General features: G+C 44.9%; 1 protein-coding gene across 4 annotated transcripts in view; it reads left to right on the forward strand.

Moving 5' to 3' along the window:
- Positions 1 to 3,709: 3,709 nt before the first annotated feature.
- The window catches only part of norpA (no receptor potential A), a 140,647-nt gene continuing 127,998 nt past the window's right edge, over positions 3,710 to 16,358 (forward strand). For all 4 annotated transcript variants that reach the window (XM_071585967.1, XM_071585965.1, XM_071585966.1 and 1 more), the window contains exon 1: positions 3,710 to 4,064. The gene's annotated coding sequence lies outside the window, so the exon portion shown is untranslated. The remainder of the gene's footprint in view (positions 4,065 to 16,358) is intronic.

A 16,358-nucleotide genomic window follows, 5' to 3' on the forward strand; every position in this document is an offset into this window, starting at 1 on the left:
ACGGATGAGATGATTACAAAGATGGATGAGCGGAGAAAATGGAAGAATGTGAATACAGAGTAAGGGAAAATGAAGTACAAGGCATTAAACAATAAATTTAGGCGGGCAACAAATAAAGCAAAAAAAACATGGTGGAAGACGAAGTTGCGAGGATATGGAAGGTTTGCAGAGGAGGGGTGAAATTGGTGCGCTGTACAGAAAAATTATATCTTTATCGGGAAGTAAGAAAGGGAGATCTATGCTAACAGTTAGAGATAAGGCAGGTAAGGTAATAGTTGGCACAGGAAAGATCCAAGAGAAATGGAAGGAATATATAGAAGAACTGAATAGAAAAGAACTTCGACCAACAAAGTTAGACATAGAAAAGGAACATGACGTTGAGGAAGATAGCTTAGGTCCACGCATACTCGACGATGAGATAGAGTGCAAAAGTAGAGCAGGTGGAACAGTTTACTTATCTCGGAAGTGGTTTTGATCAACACGGTCAAAATAGTAGGGACGTAGGAGAAGAATTGCGCTTGGCAAAGAAGCTTTCACAAGGAGGAGGGAGTTGATTAGAGGGACATTGAGCAAGGATATTAAGAAAAGACTCGTAGGAACTTTGATATAGAGCGTAGCTATTTACGGCGCGGAAACGTGGTAATTGAAGCAGGAGGATAGACGTAGACTTGAGGCTTTTGAAATGTGGGTGTGGAGAAAAATGGAGAAGGTGAAATGGACAGAAGAAAATACATGAGGAAGTACTTGATATGGTGGGCGAGGGGTTTGTTGAGAGAAATCCTATGGAGGTAGGAAAAGTGGACGGGATGAAGGGTGGAAGAAGGTACTTCGAGCTGAAGAGGGACCTGATGTAGAGTAGGATGTTGTGTTTTCACAGGAGTCACAAAATATTTATTTATGAGCTGTGTCCATCCAAAAATTAATATATATATATTAATTTATTTATTTATTTTTTTTATTAGGTAATCTACCGGTTAAGGTAGGTTTTTGGATGGACATAATTACTAATTTAATAATTTGTGACCCCTAGCAAAACACAACATCCTACTTTTATTGTTGCATGGTGCGGATAGGGGCGGGGGAGAGTCCTCAAACCGTCAACCCAATACACTACCCTCCCCAAACCAAACCGCCCAAAATGCCCTAATCTTATCACCACTTTCTTCCCCGGGACACACAAAATTAAACATCTAATCCGTGACCTCTTCCCAATTATCAATAACACTCAGTCCACATCACTTTTATTCCCACACTGTCCCTCTGTTTCGTTTAAACGCCCGTCGAACTTGCGAGACATCTTTAAGTCCACAAATCCAACTTCAAGCACCCCCGTCTCTCCCCCGCCCCTATCCGCACCATGCAACCGCCCACGCTGCAAATGCTGTCATCTTTTAAGACCCTCCCCCTCACTCAGTACCAACTCCCAACCACTCGCCACCTGTACCTCAAAAAATATTATATATCGCCTCTCCTGTAACTTCTGCCCTGCCTTCTACGTGGGCGAATGCACGACCGCACTTTCCCTCCCCATGAATAACCACCGATATTCCACCAAATCTCCCACCTTTCTTAATTATCCCATCCCTACTCACACCGCTTCCCACAACCAATCTTTTGACGACTGCTTCTCTGTTTCGGTGATTGAAATCCTTCCCAAATCTGCGAGTATAATAGAGGTGAGAACCCGCGAGATGGCGCATATCTGGGTGGCCCAATCATTCAAACCGCCCGGGCTGAACCAAGCCCACTGAATGCATCAATTGGCTGCCTACATATCCCCCCACCCCCTTGTTCATTTCCTATTGGTCCCTTTACCTCTCCTTCCCCCACCTCTCCCCCGCACATCCTCTCCGCTCTTCCCCGAGAACGCCATTCTGAAGACGACAGCCGTGCTGTCGAAACGTAAAATAACAAATTGTGAGTGTCCTTTCTTTGTGTCTCTATATTCTAAAAATCTACATCTGTGTTTTTATATATATATATATATACATATATATATATATATATATATATATATATATATATATATATATATATATATATATATATGCACACATTAATATGTGTATATATTTATATATTCATTTATTAAATTGATATACGAGGGTCGCAGTGGTCCAGGGGTTAGAACGTTGGACTACTGACCGGGGGGCCCCGGTTCTATTCCCGGGCAAGTCCTTCTCGGCACTTGCAGCTCCAGCCAAGCTATGTGATTTTTCGAGCACCAGGTCTTCCTGGGAAACCATAACCGGCACAGGTAAAGGAACTGGCCCCCCCTGCCCTGATGTGTGAATTTCACACGCCGTTGGGCGTAGTACTGGGTGACCTCTACCATCACCCACCAAACCGACCTGCGGTTTGAGTACTGAGTTAATTTTTAATATGCATATACATAGATAGATATATATATATATATATATATATATATATCTATGTATATGCATATTTGTTATATATATATATATATATATATATATATATATAACTCATTTATATAGAAACAGAAATAAGAAAAAGGGATAGGAACACACAAAGGACGAACACAATAAATGTGGGGAAGGGGGAATCGAATGGATCACAAGAGATTTTTCCACTTGCCGGGCGGATGCTCTTAACCACTTGAGCTATCGAGGAAACGTAATTTACCCTGAGATCCGTGGGTCTAATATGATCCGGTGTTCGAGTCCCGGTCAAGGAAATATTTTTACTCTTGTGATCCGTTCGATTCCGCCTTCCCCACCTTCATTGTGTTCGTCCTTTATGTGTGGTCCTATCCCTTTTCCTTATATCTGTTTCTATATAAATGAGTATTTATTCGCCGTTTGGCGGGATTTTGTGTTTGAATGTATAAATAAATAAATAAATAAATAAATATATATATATATATATATATATATATATATATATATGTGTGTGTGTGTGTGTGTGTGTGTGTGTGTGTGTGTGTGTGTGTGTGTGTGTGAATACGTCCTTCGGTAATACGGGTAATAAGTATGCGACATTCATTAGTCTGGACGATGGTTCGTGACGTCACATCATCCATTGTATTTATATACGGCGCTGGTGCTATCTCTTTTATTCATTTATTTCATGCTCACCAGGTCGATATGACCCGAATATCGATATAATGTCGATATATCGTCATGTCGCCCAGCCAACATGGGAACGACCTTTCTTCCCGCCCACTCCCAGGGCAACGGACAGGATGCGGAAACGATGGAGATGGCACGTCACGAGTTCGAATAATATAACACTACACAGTGTATATATACAGATTGAGCTTTTGCGGAGAATACTTAATTCTCTTAATATTCTCTAATGCTTTATTTTTAACCGCAGACCTTCATGAAATAAGGAAGGCAAGAGTAGTATGGGGCGCGCAGGTGGGCGGGCATGGCACGAGGGTGGGATGGGGTGGCGCAGAAGGGGAAGGGGGCAACACTGTCCGGAGATAAGGGAGGAAGAGCTTTATGTGTATTCCGCGATAGCGCATCTTTGCGCATGCGCAGGACGCCGGGCGTAATGATCCGGGGCCGCTCCTCGGAGGACTGCTCTAGAGGAGGGGGCGGGAGGGAGGTAGGGGTGCCGGTGGTCGGGGGGCGGCGCGGAGATTGTTGAGATGGGGGTGTGGGGAGCACGAGTAGGGGAGGGAGATTGTCGTTGCAGGAGGGAGGGAGGGGAGTTTTCGGATCGAAGCAGTCGTCTGCTCGCCATCGTTGGGGCTGCTGTCGAGGGAGCGAGGGAGCTTGGTCTTCAAGACGACAACACCGCAACCCCCCCCCTCCCAACGCGAGCATCACGGTTTCTTCGTCCGTCCGTCCTTCCTTCCCCGTCGCGAAGTGCGCCCGCAGCCAAAAACCCCACCGAATCTGGTTTATTTCGGTTCCGGGAGGGCTTCTTCACCCGGAGTGAGGCGAGGCCTTTCTCCCCCGTACCCGGTCAGCAGCCGCCGCTTGAATCCTAACGCCCCGCCGGCTTAAATGCGACCACCGCCGCCGTTCCAGCCACCACCCGCGGACCACGAGCCCCCGCCTTCGCCACTCGACTAAGGCCGACACCCCGCGGTGAGTACACGTCAGCCAGCATCAACTCTCTTGAATGGGTCGGTATTTCCCCGCAACTGCTCCACCGAGGATATCATTTCCGATTCAATGGTTCAGGAGAACATCGCACGCTATTTTTGACACCAATTCGCGGGTATCGCGCGTTCATTCTTTGTGTCGCGCTCCGATTCGTCCCAGGCGATAAGAATCCGTCATTGTTGAAAAATGTCTGCCGTAAACAACGTCATGACGGTAAACAGAGCCGAGCCCACGGCGCCGTTCGTCAAATGTTTTGTTTTCGCAGTATCAGTCGAGAGAATCTCGTAGTGAACGTTATTGCTGTTCAAGACTAAATTTCACCTCGGCTCTTAAATCTCCAGAACTTTGTGGATCGGACGTTCTGCCTGATTGGAGTGGTTAATTATTATATGGCGCAGTAACCGTTCCGCTGTCAACGTATGTGCATTTGAAAACAAAAGAATGAAGACAAGGGCAAAATCTGGAAGTTAAATCTCTCTCTTTCGGCGCTATACGGTTGTTCACATCGCCGTGGTTTTTTTGTGCCCCGGTCGAATCAGGCACGGGGCGTACGGACGAGACGAGACTATCTCCTTCTACGAGTTCAATGTTCTGATGTCTTATTTTTCTTACTTTGGTCTAGCGACTTTTTCGGAGGATTTGAGAGATAGGAAGCATAGAACACGCACACATGCGCGCACTCACCCACATCCGACCTCATTCGCCGCTGTGCGTGCGTGCCGAGTGAAATGATGATCACGATGATAGCGGCGCGCGTATGTGACAGAAACATCTGCCGATCGGGCGCATTGTCGGGGCACGCAGGTGAGTCCGTTGCACCAGCACCATCGATGTTGGAGGAAGCACCGAGTTGTGTCGGTGGCGGATTTGACTTGTGCAATGCTTGGGTAGCAATTGCCTGTTTGACTGATCTGACATCCTGCACGCGACAGAATTGGTGCAGTCTAATTTGTCTTTTAGTGTCGACGACGTCTACCGTCGCATCACGAATGTCGTGAGATGTGATGCATCTGTACATATATTTTATAGCTTATCGTTCACAGCCCTTGTCGTAGAGGTGAACATAGCTTTCATTAAATGGTGGACCGTTTTAAAGTTCTACTCCGCGCAACATTGTTATTGAACAATCACGTCCACGCAATAATAATAACAAAATCGAGGCCATGAGTGTGATAGAGTCGGCTTTTTCAGCAGGGATTTAGTGACAAACCTCGTTTGCACGCCTTTGTCTTAAAGATAGTCGCTTCAAAATTCAGTGCAATAGGTTCCATCAAGATACCCTTCGTGAATTGGCGTGTGTATTCCAAATGACCAATTCGCGTTTCTACTAATTTGCTAACATATGACTATTAAATTGGAGTCAATTTGTTACCAAATCCTCTCTTTGATGCTAATATTATTGATTTGACATTTCCTCGAATTATGTTTAAGTCAAATTCGAGTTAGGGTAATTAGGAAAATACAAAATCGGACTTCTCTACCTGTGTGCAGAGAAAGAAACACGAGATGAAATTATGTTTAATCCATTCCGCCTTATCAATCGACGGCATTCATTCAGCGCTATCGATTTAAATTCTCCCTTAGAAAGGGCACTTGATGGACGTGAGATAGGTCCGCATCATGCGAACTCAGGGTAACTCTACGGCTTGGTCCTCTGAGTCGGTGTAACGTTAAATAAGATATTTAATTGGCCTTGAAGGAAGTTCGCACGGTAGGGATAACATTGGAGGTGTATTATTTTTCGAGAAAAATTCAAAATTCCCTCGGATCGCTCTAATGCGTAGTACGACGAGTGATAGCGGTGCGGTATTATGAAATCCTTTATAGCGTCAAGGGTCAACTTTGACGATCGGGTCGCGTGGTGTTTCACAGCGGAAGGGAAAATAAAACGCAGAGCGCTTCAATGCATGTGTGTGTATATATATATATATATATATATATATATATATATATATATATATATATATATATATATATATATAAGTAAGTATTTGTATACATAATAAAAATTTATATTTTTTTAAATATAGATATAACCATAGACACAGTAATCAACCTGAAGGGCGGTTTCGTAGGTGATGGTAGAGATCACCCTGTACTAAGCCCTATACGGCGTGTGAAAATTCACATATCAGGGTAGGGGGGCCAGTTCCTCTCCCTGTGCCGGTTATGGTTTCCCAGGAAGATATGGTACCCGAAAAATCACATAGCTTGGGTGGAGCTGCAGGTTTCCAGAGAGACTTGCCCGGGAATCGAACCCAGACCCCTCCCGTCAGTAGTGTAACGCTCTACCCCTGGACTTCCACGACCCACATTTGAAATAAATATGTGTTTTGCAAAATATGTGCTACAAATTCCAGATCGAACTAGCAGTTAGTTTACAGGTACGAACAGCATGATACCAGCATCTTAAATGTTCAATGGGTCGAACGCATACCATTGAACACATGAGATGTTGGAGATTACGAGAATAAGACCACGCCAATATAAAAACAAACGAAGGAGACGCCGCGTTATTTAATGCATAGTCAACATTGACATTGACGCGAGGCAGCGTGTGACTAAATTTGATTACAAGAAGTTAGTGCACAGAGTTGCTCTACCCACTGGACTACTGCGACTTATATACCTGTATGTATGTTTATAAGGATATGTATACATAGAATTATATACACCTATGTATTTACCGACAAATAATTTTGTGATTATGTCACCAATCCGGGACCCCAGTGCGCACATCAGCTCTTCAGGAGAGACCTCGATTGCAAAGAAATGTGGAAGAATCCCAAGAAAAGGGCTCGAAGCGATGCGTAATAAGATAATGCCGCCAGATGGTTGTTGTCCGTTGTTAAGGGACGTTGCTGGTGGGGTCGCCGACGCGCCAAAATTTTCCGCGTGCGGGAGAACTTGGCACGCGTGCCGTGTTCGTTCCCATCACGGCCGCACGAAGGAGTGAGGGTCCGCGAGCGCGCGCACGCGTTTCCTTGGAAACGAAGCCGGCGGATTCTAAATGGGGAGCGGTAAACAACTTGGAAGGCAATAACGTGTTTAAGCCGCCTTTTTGGCGGCGCTCATGTAGCGAGCGGGCACACCGAAAATACTTAGACGGTGATGATGAGGAACGGATGTGGGGAAAGGCACGGCCCTCGTATATCTACGTGCACGAATGAGTATATTGAAGGAAATAGGAATAGATTGGAGGGAAAGGAGGCTAATCCGCAACCTGTGCATGTCTCAGACTGCTCAGGTACGAGTGGGGAACGGGGAGTCCGGTTGTGCAGTGTTAGGAATAGGTGTAAGGCAGGGTTGCCCATTATCACCGTTGCTGTTCAACCTGTATGCAGAGGAAATGATTAAAGAGGCATGGGAAGAACTTGAGGTAGGAATGAAAGTGGTCGGGGAATTCGTAAAATCAGTTAGGTTTGCTGATGACCAAGCTGTAGTTTGTCAGTCAGCCAAGGGGTTGCAAGCATTGTTGAGTGAATTGGAAATTCAGTGCGACAGGTATGGGATGAGAATCAATATAAATAAAACAAAGGTTATGCGATTTTCCAGAAAGAAAAAGGCGAAGCTAAACATTAAAATAGGAGGGCAAAAACTAAAGCAAGTAGACCAGTACACGTATCTAGGGAGTGTTTTGGACCTACACGGCCAAAAACTCGCGAAAACTTTGATATGGAGCGTAGGTATGTACGGCGCGGAAACATGGTCATTGAAGCAGGAGGATAGACATAGATTGGAGGCTTTGAAATGTGTGGTAGGTGAAATGGACCGAAAGGAAAGCAAATGAGAAAGTTCTAGGTATGGTGGCCGAGGAGAGGGGTTTGTTGGGAGATATCCTTAGGAGGCTGGAAAAATGGATGAAGGGCGTATTGATCGGCTGTAGGATGTTGAAGAATTTAATAGAGGGGAGAAGTTTTGAAAATTATTTCATCCAGGTGACGACCTTGGTGAGCGATGTACTCGTTGAGTCGTTCAAAAGGTTTTCGAAGACTATCTACATCTACATAATACCCCGCAAGCCGCCGCAAGGGCGTGTGGCGGGGGGTGTTAGGTCACCAACCGTAAAAACGAAAAATACCACATGCAAAAAACAACACTATCCTCAGCATATCTTGCGTTCTTCCAGCGATGATATCCGGAACTACCCCCTTAAGAGCTTATCGGGTCCTTGGTTGATCTTTGTAAACCTCAGCTTTGAGATATCCCCGTCTGAGATTTCCTGAAGAAAAAAATCACATGGGCTCAAATCCGGGGTTAGAGGGGGCCATGGAACATCCCCTCGTAAGGAGATCAGGCAGCTGGGAAATTGTTCTTTCAGGATTTGGCATGAACATCGGTTGGTATGAGCCGTGGCACCATCCTGTCGAAACCAAAAGACTTCTTTGTCATATTCCTTACCATGGTCTTACATTTTTGAGAGTTAAAACTTCTCCAGCATCTCACAATAGCGCACGGAGTACACAGTAACAGTTGAACATCGAGATCCAAAAAAGTAAGGCCTAATAATGCCTATGGAGGACACAGCGCACCAAACTGTCTACTTTGGGGCTATGAAGAGGTCTAGGGTGAAGTTCGCGAGAGTTGTCAGTCGCCTAGTAACGAAAATTTAGCTTATTTACTGAGCTGAAGAGTTGAAAATGTGGTTATACCACAGCGTCCTCTGCGTTGCCACCTCACTATCATTGTTCTTAAAGAACGTCTGTACGACAAAGCCTCGATGCTCACCAGATCACTGAAAGGTAACTACTAAAAATGGCGTTGTTTCCCCCGCTAACGCCCCCCCTACTCTCCCGCTCCGCTAATTCACCTGCGCGCTCTTCAGTGATTTTTTTTAAACTAGGGCGTCTATTCTTCCGCATCCTGTACTTGTACGGGGTGGAATCGTGTGCATCCAGAGACACATGCTAGTTTGTTAAAGACCGTAATTGAAGGGCACAAGAGGGGGAAATGGAAGAAGGCCGAGGATGACCCGTGAGGGGCATCAGTGGAAAATATCAGTGCGTGTAGCCCGGAGGGAATAGGGTAAATATTTGATCCTTTGATCATGTTGATCCTTACCTGTGATGGCACCAACTTGACCTAGCTCGCCTTGCTTCGACCTCTTTGTCGAAGCACTCGGGGAAAACTCAGTTCGACTCGTTTTGAGTTTCGGAGAATATTTGTAGCCGTGGATTTTAGCATTTGCAGTGCCGCGAGCGAGCGAAGGAGGGCAAGGCGTCTCCTTCCGCGACCTCTCGTGCGAGTGATTAATTCAAAGATTTCGGGCGAGCAACTTTCCGAAACTTAAATATTATAATTAGTCGGCGGAGCGTTCAACGTCTCACAAGACGTTTTTTTGTCGCAATCACGTCGTAATGGAATCGCGGCTCGGAGAAGTTAGTAGCGGCGGTAAAAAGATACAAGGTTTCCCAGGGGTTGAACGGTGTTAAGGGGCTCAAGAAGGGGTGATAGTTTAATGAGGTGTGTGATTGAAGGAGTGACTGCGAGGAATAATCTCAGTGGCGAAGGCCATGGATGAATTATGAGTGGCGGGTGACACTCCCGCAAGGAATAATAGCAATGCTTGTATCGTATTTTCCACTGACCATGCATGTATCATGTATAGGTATAGCAGTGGTCAAATACATTGAAAAGTGCAAAATGCAGGTACATTCCGATACTATGAACATTTTTAAAAAAAGAGTGTTTACATTTAAGTGTGTAATAAAAATAAAATGCACGGGTTGTCACTTAAACATTCATATAATGAATATAATCAATTTATTAGAACGAGTTTCCTGAGTTTCAATTTGAAATTGAATAATTTATCACTCGTTTTCAATGTGTGTTGTTAATTTGTTTTAAAATCTTGCCCCCATTGCAACTGGGCTTTGCGTGACGCCTGGGATGTGACGATTTCAAATTGAATATGAGTGGGTATATCACTATTTGCGCGATAGAGAAGGATATATTATTTTTTTATGAATCCAGACATGGCTAATACATACAATGTAAAATAGATGGAATGTTGAGAACATTTAATTTTTTTAAATAAGAGTCCTAAGAAGTTTGTGTAACATGCACTCAGATGATCCCCGGAATATTAGTAGTAGTATTTAGGGGAGGCGACCGACAGCTGAGGTCATTTGCGCCATAGGGGATGGACAGGAAAGGATGAAGGGTGGAGAGAAACCCGGCGTCGGCATTAGCCTGCTCTTTGCGAAAGGCGCCAAGGGGTCCGCAGTTTAACGTCCCATCCGACGGACGACGTACTCACTCAAAGTGCCATCCACAAAGCACCTCAAGTAGGGATCGAGACACCTCTGAAAAATATTCAACACTGCCGGGATTTGAACCCGGGCCCTCTGGGTGGAAAGCCAGTACGTTAGCCCCCGCACCATCTCGATCCCCCCCGGAATATTATATTCCATATAATGATGATGGCCAGGAGTAAAAATTTGAATAAAACGGGCATTTTAATACCTCTAGAGACACTGTGTTATGCAGGAACCGAATATGTACATCACTGCGTGCATTTTAGAGAGCACAGACTATTTACGTGAACATTCCACTCATCAGTTTGATGAACATGTTGACCTAAGGACTTAAGTTTCGGATGCAGAAACAATTATTCCATCGCTAAGAATAAAAATTCTCTTGCAATATTGCACGATTAAGTTCACGGACCTGTGTCATTTTGCGATTTAGTTTAATTCGTTCGGCACAGCACCAGTTCCCGACAGAATGAAGAGACCGGGGGGGTGGGGGGTGGGAAGAGGATATTTAGGGGATGAAGAACTTCTAAACACATCCTGGGTAATGATTTCTTCATCTCTCGCCAGTGTTCTCCGTAACTGCGCTGAATTAGCGTTCGTTCTCTCCGCAGTTTTAATCTGGTTCGTTTGAAAGGCCCTCCTCGTAATTTCACAGTTCGAGTGGACGCGTCGATAGATCGGACTGGAAATCGAGGGATCGGATCGGAGAATGACTTGTGTTGCGTGAAACGTCTTCCTTTTGACAACCCTTATTTACAATGAAGTTGTTGGCCAAGCAGCTAGTTTTTTTTATCTCCACGAGGATTGTTTTCACGAATATATTAAAAAATGTTTTCAATTCTTTCAGTCAGCAATTCCGTCCGCTTTCATGTGTTACTGAGGCGTCCGAGAAAAGAGGATTGTGGGGCGGAAGTTAGAAGGGGCGGGGGGGGGGGGGGTGCAGCGAAAGGGCTTCTAGAAGTGCTTAGGTGGAAAAGAATGGAATAGGCAAGTTGAAAAGATATTCAAGTCGCATGCAGAAAACTCCTTTTTATTTCTCGAGAATCTAGCGAGGAATAAAAATGCTGCGGAAAAAAATCGCAATTTTTTCATCGGTGTTTCGACATTTCAGCGTCATCATCCAATGTGTCGTGGAAACGTCGAGGCACGTGTCGTGTTTACGATGTTTTAATGGACTAATTCGCAGCATTGATGAGGAATGGGTTTGGCTGGAAGGCTATGTCAAATAAATCTTAATGTCCCTAATCCGAAAAAGGGAAAGGCAGCAACCGATACGTGTGTCAGTCAGACTGCTTAGACACGAGTGGGTAGAGAGTCGGGATGGGCAATGTTAGGAAGAGGTGTAAGGCAGGGTTGCCCATTATCACCGTTGCTGTTCAACCTGTATGCAGAGGAAATGATTAAAGAGGCATGGGAAGAACTGGAGGTAGGAATGAAAGTGGGCGGGGAATTCGTAAAATCAGTTAGGTTTCCGGATTACCAAGCTTTAGTATGTCAGTCAGCCAAGGGGTTGCAAGCATGGCCGAGTGAATTGGAAATTCAGTGCGACAAGTATGGGATGAGAATCAATATTAATAAAACAAAGGTTACGCGATTTTCTAGAAAGAAAAAGGCTAAGCTAAACATTAAAGTAGGAGGGCAAAAACTAAAGCAGGTAGAACAGTTTACGTATCTCGGTAGTGTTTTAGACCAACACGGTCAAAGTAGTAGGGACGTAAGGAGAAGAATTGCGCTAGGCAAAGAGGCTTTCACAAGAAGGAGGGAGTTGATGAGAGGGACGTTGAGTAAGAATATTAAGAAAAGACTCGTAAACAGTTTGATATGGAGCGTAGCTATGTACGGCGCGGAAACGTGGTAATTGTAGCAGGAGGATAGACGTAGATTGGAGGCTTTTGAAATGTGGGTGTGGAGAAGAATGGAGAAGGTGAAATGGACAGAGAAGAAAACAAATGAGGAAGTACTTGGTATGGTGGGCGAAGAGAGGGGTTTGTTGGGAGCAATCCTATGGAGGCAGGAAAAATGGATGAAGGGGGTATTGATCTGCAGTGGGATGTTGAAGACTGTGATGGGGGGGAGATTGTTATGCAAACGAGGAAAGGGCAGGAATCTGATGGGGATGTTGGACGGGATGAAGTTAGACTACGGAGATGAAGAGGGGCTTACTGTTTATGCCTGATTTTAGGTTACTGTAGTGTGTGAAATTGTGTATTCTGTGTCCATCCATCTTAACCGTTAGAATGCCAAAATAATAAAAAATATAATTCATTAAAGTACTTAACCTGTTCGGACATATTCACGACGGTATCGATAGTATCAATTGTGCTTAACATTATGGCGAGAGCGCTTCAAAACTGGTGAATTTATAAGTGTGGAAAATCATTTGCTTGTCAATTGGCCTCAGTATATTTTATAGAGACGCTGAGCCTATAGTTGATAACATGTTCCAATCATATATTTAAGTGACCAATCTCTAGAGGAATCAGGGAGGCCGTTTTCGGATGTACGAGGGTTGGGTGAAAGGTAGTGCACACATGCTTGTAGAGCGAGAACGAAATGACCTTCAGAAGCGCGCCAGATGGTACGTGGAAGTAACATTCCCCCTCAATACTCATGCACAGGCTTGAGGTCGTAGTTAATCCAGTGTATTTCGAGAAGCCGAAGTATGGAGCCGGGTTCTAGTACTTTGTCAACGCGAATCTGTTTGACTAATGCACACACGCTTTTAGACCAAAAACAAAATGACCTTCAGAAGCATTCCTGGTGGCGTGTGGAAGTAACATTCCTCATCAACACGCATGTGCAGGTTTGAGGTCGTTTCATTCATCCAGTGTATTTTGAGAAGCGGAAGTATGGAGATGTGTTCTAGTGCGATGCCAACGTTAGTTAACCAGCGTGCTGTTATCGAATTTTTAACTGCTAAAAAATAGACTCCTACTGAGATTCATCGTCGTTTCAAGGCTGTTTATGTTGACGATACTGTTGATTGGTCTACTGTAAATCGATTAGTAGTAAAAGTTCGTGGCTGGAAATTTTTTTTTGTTGAGCCTGGAAAAGCCATAATTGTTGATGAAACTTCTTTTGATTGTGTTTTGGGATGCTCGCCGAGTTTATGTGACAGATTTTCTGGAACGATGGGCAGCGGTAAACTCTTCCCAGTATATACAGGCTCTAAAACACCTCCGAAGTCGAGTTTGTCGTGTTAAAGGTAGCAGCCTGGCGCCAATAATCTTTCAACATGTCAACGCTCGTCCAAACACACCTCGCGCGTAACTGGAGAGGCTCTGCGAAACCTGAAATTTGAACCAATTCCACACCCTCCTTATTCCCCTTATCTCGCGCCTTGCGATTTTTATTTTTTTCCTCAACTCCAGAGACACCTCAAGGGTAATCCTAACACCTCAGACGATGAGGTGAAGGCAGCTGCCAAGTCCAGGATTCGAGAAAAGTCGGAATGGTTTTTCAGTGACGGAATTAAAAAACTTGTTGCTCTTTGGGAGAAATTTGTAAGCCTTAACGGTTACTATGTTGAATCATAAATATAAATGATTTTTAAACTTAAGAATTGCACTAAAATGTACTCTTTTTGCCCGATGATCTCGCTATTTGTTTTTGTTTGCACTCTACAAGCATGTGTGCATTACTTTTCAGACGACCCTTGAATTACCCAGACCCGAACCCAGAACTCTACAGTAAGTACGAGTTGAATGCTGAAACTATGAAGAATATCAATTCGCCATTTTCTACTTCAGAATGAAATACATGTACTTTGTTCTTTTTATAGCTATAATTACTAATAATAATAATAAATCTATCTATCCGATATGCCATAAATTAGAATGTTCCCCGGGGACAAATTAGCTGGACTTCATCCAAATCAGTATACTTTTATTTCTTTAAATCGATGCGGTCGCCTTCAAATACTCGATAGGTTTGGACGCCGTCGAGAAGGGGGGAATGGAGGAGCTCCTCTGGGCGCGAGGAGGGATGCTGGCGCGATGTGAATCGACCCCTCCCTCCTACCTCCCCCTCTCCCTCTATCTAGAGAGAGAGAGGCATGAGCACGTGGACAGCATGTTGTCCCCCTTCCCCCTCGTTCCAACTCCTCCCACCCGCGCCAGTGACTCAGGCATTCCGCCACCCGACACGCGCCCCCCCCCCCCCCACGCCCTAACCCGGTGGCGAGGGGTGGATTAGGCGGGCAGCCGCCGCGTGTCGTTCTGGAGGTTTTCGCGGCACCCCCTCCCTCCACTCCACAAGTGTGTCGAGTGCTACTTGTTCAATAATTGCCCGGCTATCTAGAATAAATAAATCGATGCAAATAAGTATTCCCAAAAAAGTCTATTCCGCGTCTCTGAATTTTTGCGAAAGATGACACGACAAACGAAGACATCGAGCGGCGTGAGCGAAACATTAACATCCCTCCCACGCAAGTTGATTGGACGTTTTGGCTAGCTGTAATCCATAGGTTTGACGTACGAGGGGCCCAAGGACTAAGGAAACATGCTTTTAAGCCTTAACTAGCGCGGCAGTAAAAATACCCTCCATTCGTCGCAAGAGGTCATTTCGTTCTCCTCATCAGACTCCTGCCTACCTTCATTCCGTCTAATCCTTCACCGCGCTCACCCAAACGTCCTCTTTGGCCTCAAGCGCAGTGACATCCCATTCCTCCTCGCTATCATTCTGCATTCACTCGCACTGCTTTCGAATATCCGCCAACGGTCAACCTTCTCCCTCCGGCTCGCCTGTGCCGGACGCGTTGGGGGCGGATTGACGTCCTCGCCCGCCATATCAGCGATCGCGGTTTCGAATCCCCCTAAGGTGGGTTTTTCTCCTATTAGAAATTGTCTATTCGTAATTGCCTTCAATGTAATTTTTAGGGGTTAGCTGGAAGAAAGGACTCGACGACGTCTGTCCAATACATGCGCAAACTGAGGACATAAAAACTTTATTTTCCTAAATTCAGTCTACATCGATTTTGTCCCCTTCAAAGTACTCTCAATTCGTCGCTATGCACTTCTTATCTTCTTTTCAACTGTTTAAAGCACCCTTGGAAGTCCTCAAGGCAGTTAGGTTTTTTAGTTTTCTCGTCGTTTCTTGCTTTATTGTGTCTTCCGCATCTTCCCAGTGATGTCCCCTCATCACGTCTGCATTTTGGGAATAGCAAAAAGTCGCAGGGGGCGAGATCTGGCGAGTAAGGACGATGATCAAGGATGGCGATCGAATTTTTTGCCAGAAATCGGCGAGCAATCAATGCTGAATGTGCAGGTGCATTGTCATGGTGAAGGGTCCATCCATCGCCTCGAGTCAAATTTGGTCGCGCGCGACGGGGCTATAGTCCGCGTCATGGCCGCCAGATTGCACCAGTTCGCGTATTTATTGGACACACATCGTGTAGTCCCAATCTCGCCCCTATCAAGACGTTGAATAAGTTGATTCCACGGTTAGAACGTCTTTACATCCATTAATTTTGTTATTTCTTTTGATTCAGACGCGTGGATAGCGAATGCATTCGGTCCCCAATCTTTGCATCTGTACTTAAGACGTAGATTATGCCTGCACTCAGAATGCTGGTCATCAAAGATACTTGTGCTAATCATTTGTGAAAATCCGGTGACATTACCTAGCTTTTCATGTAAATTACCTTCAGAATATATTTTATTTTCAATATTTGCGTGGATTCAACCGAATCAACACAATTTCTGACGAATGCAGTCCATACTGTTATCTCTACGCTCCATAATTTACCGTAGGTGTAGTATTTAATGTCATTTGTTATGAGCATTGAGCTAAATGTGGGTTCTCTCATTTCAAGGTGCATTTTAATGAAAAACAGACATCGGAAGTATTCAAGGGATTCGTAATTACCGAGTCAGCTGCTACCTTCAATGGGTCCAAGGCATACTTGCGCTAAGGGCGTCGCGCAGCGACGTGACGGAGAAGCTTCAAGCGCAACTTGTCATGTCAGAGGGGAATTGATCACTGACAGATCTGACGGAGGGATCATTGATAGTGACAGTCC

This window comes from Hetaerina americana, unplaced genomic scaffold (genome assembly GCF_022747635.1).
Source record: "Hetaerina americana unplaced genomic scaffold, ioHetAmer1.1.p SCAF_2, whole genome shotgun sequence".
NCBI lineage: Eukaryota > Metazoa > Arthropoda > Insecta > Odonata > Calopterygidae > Hetaerina > Hetaerina americana.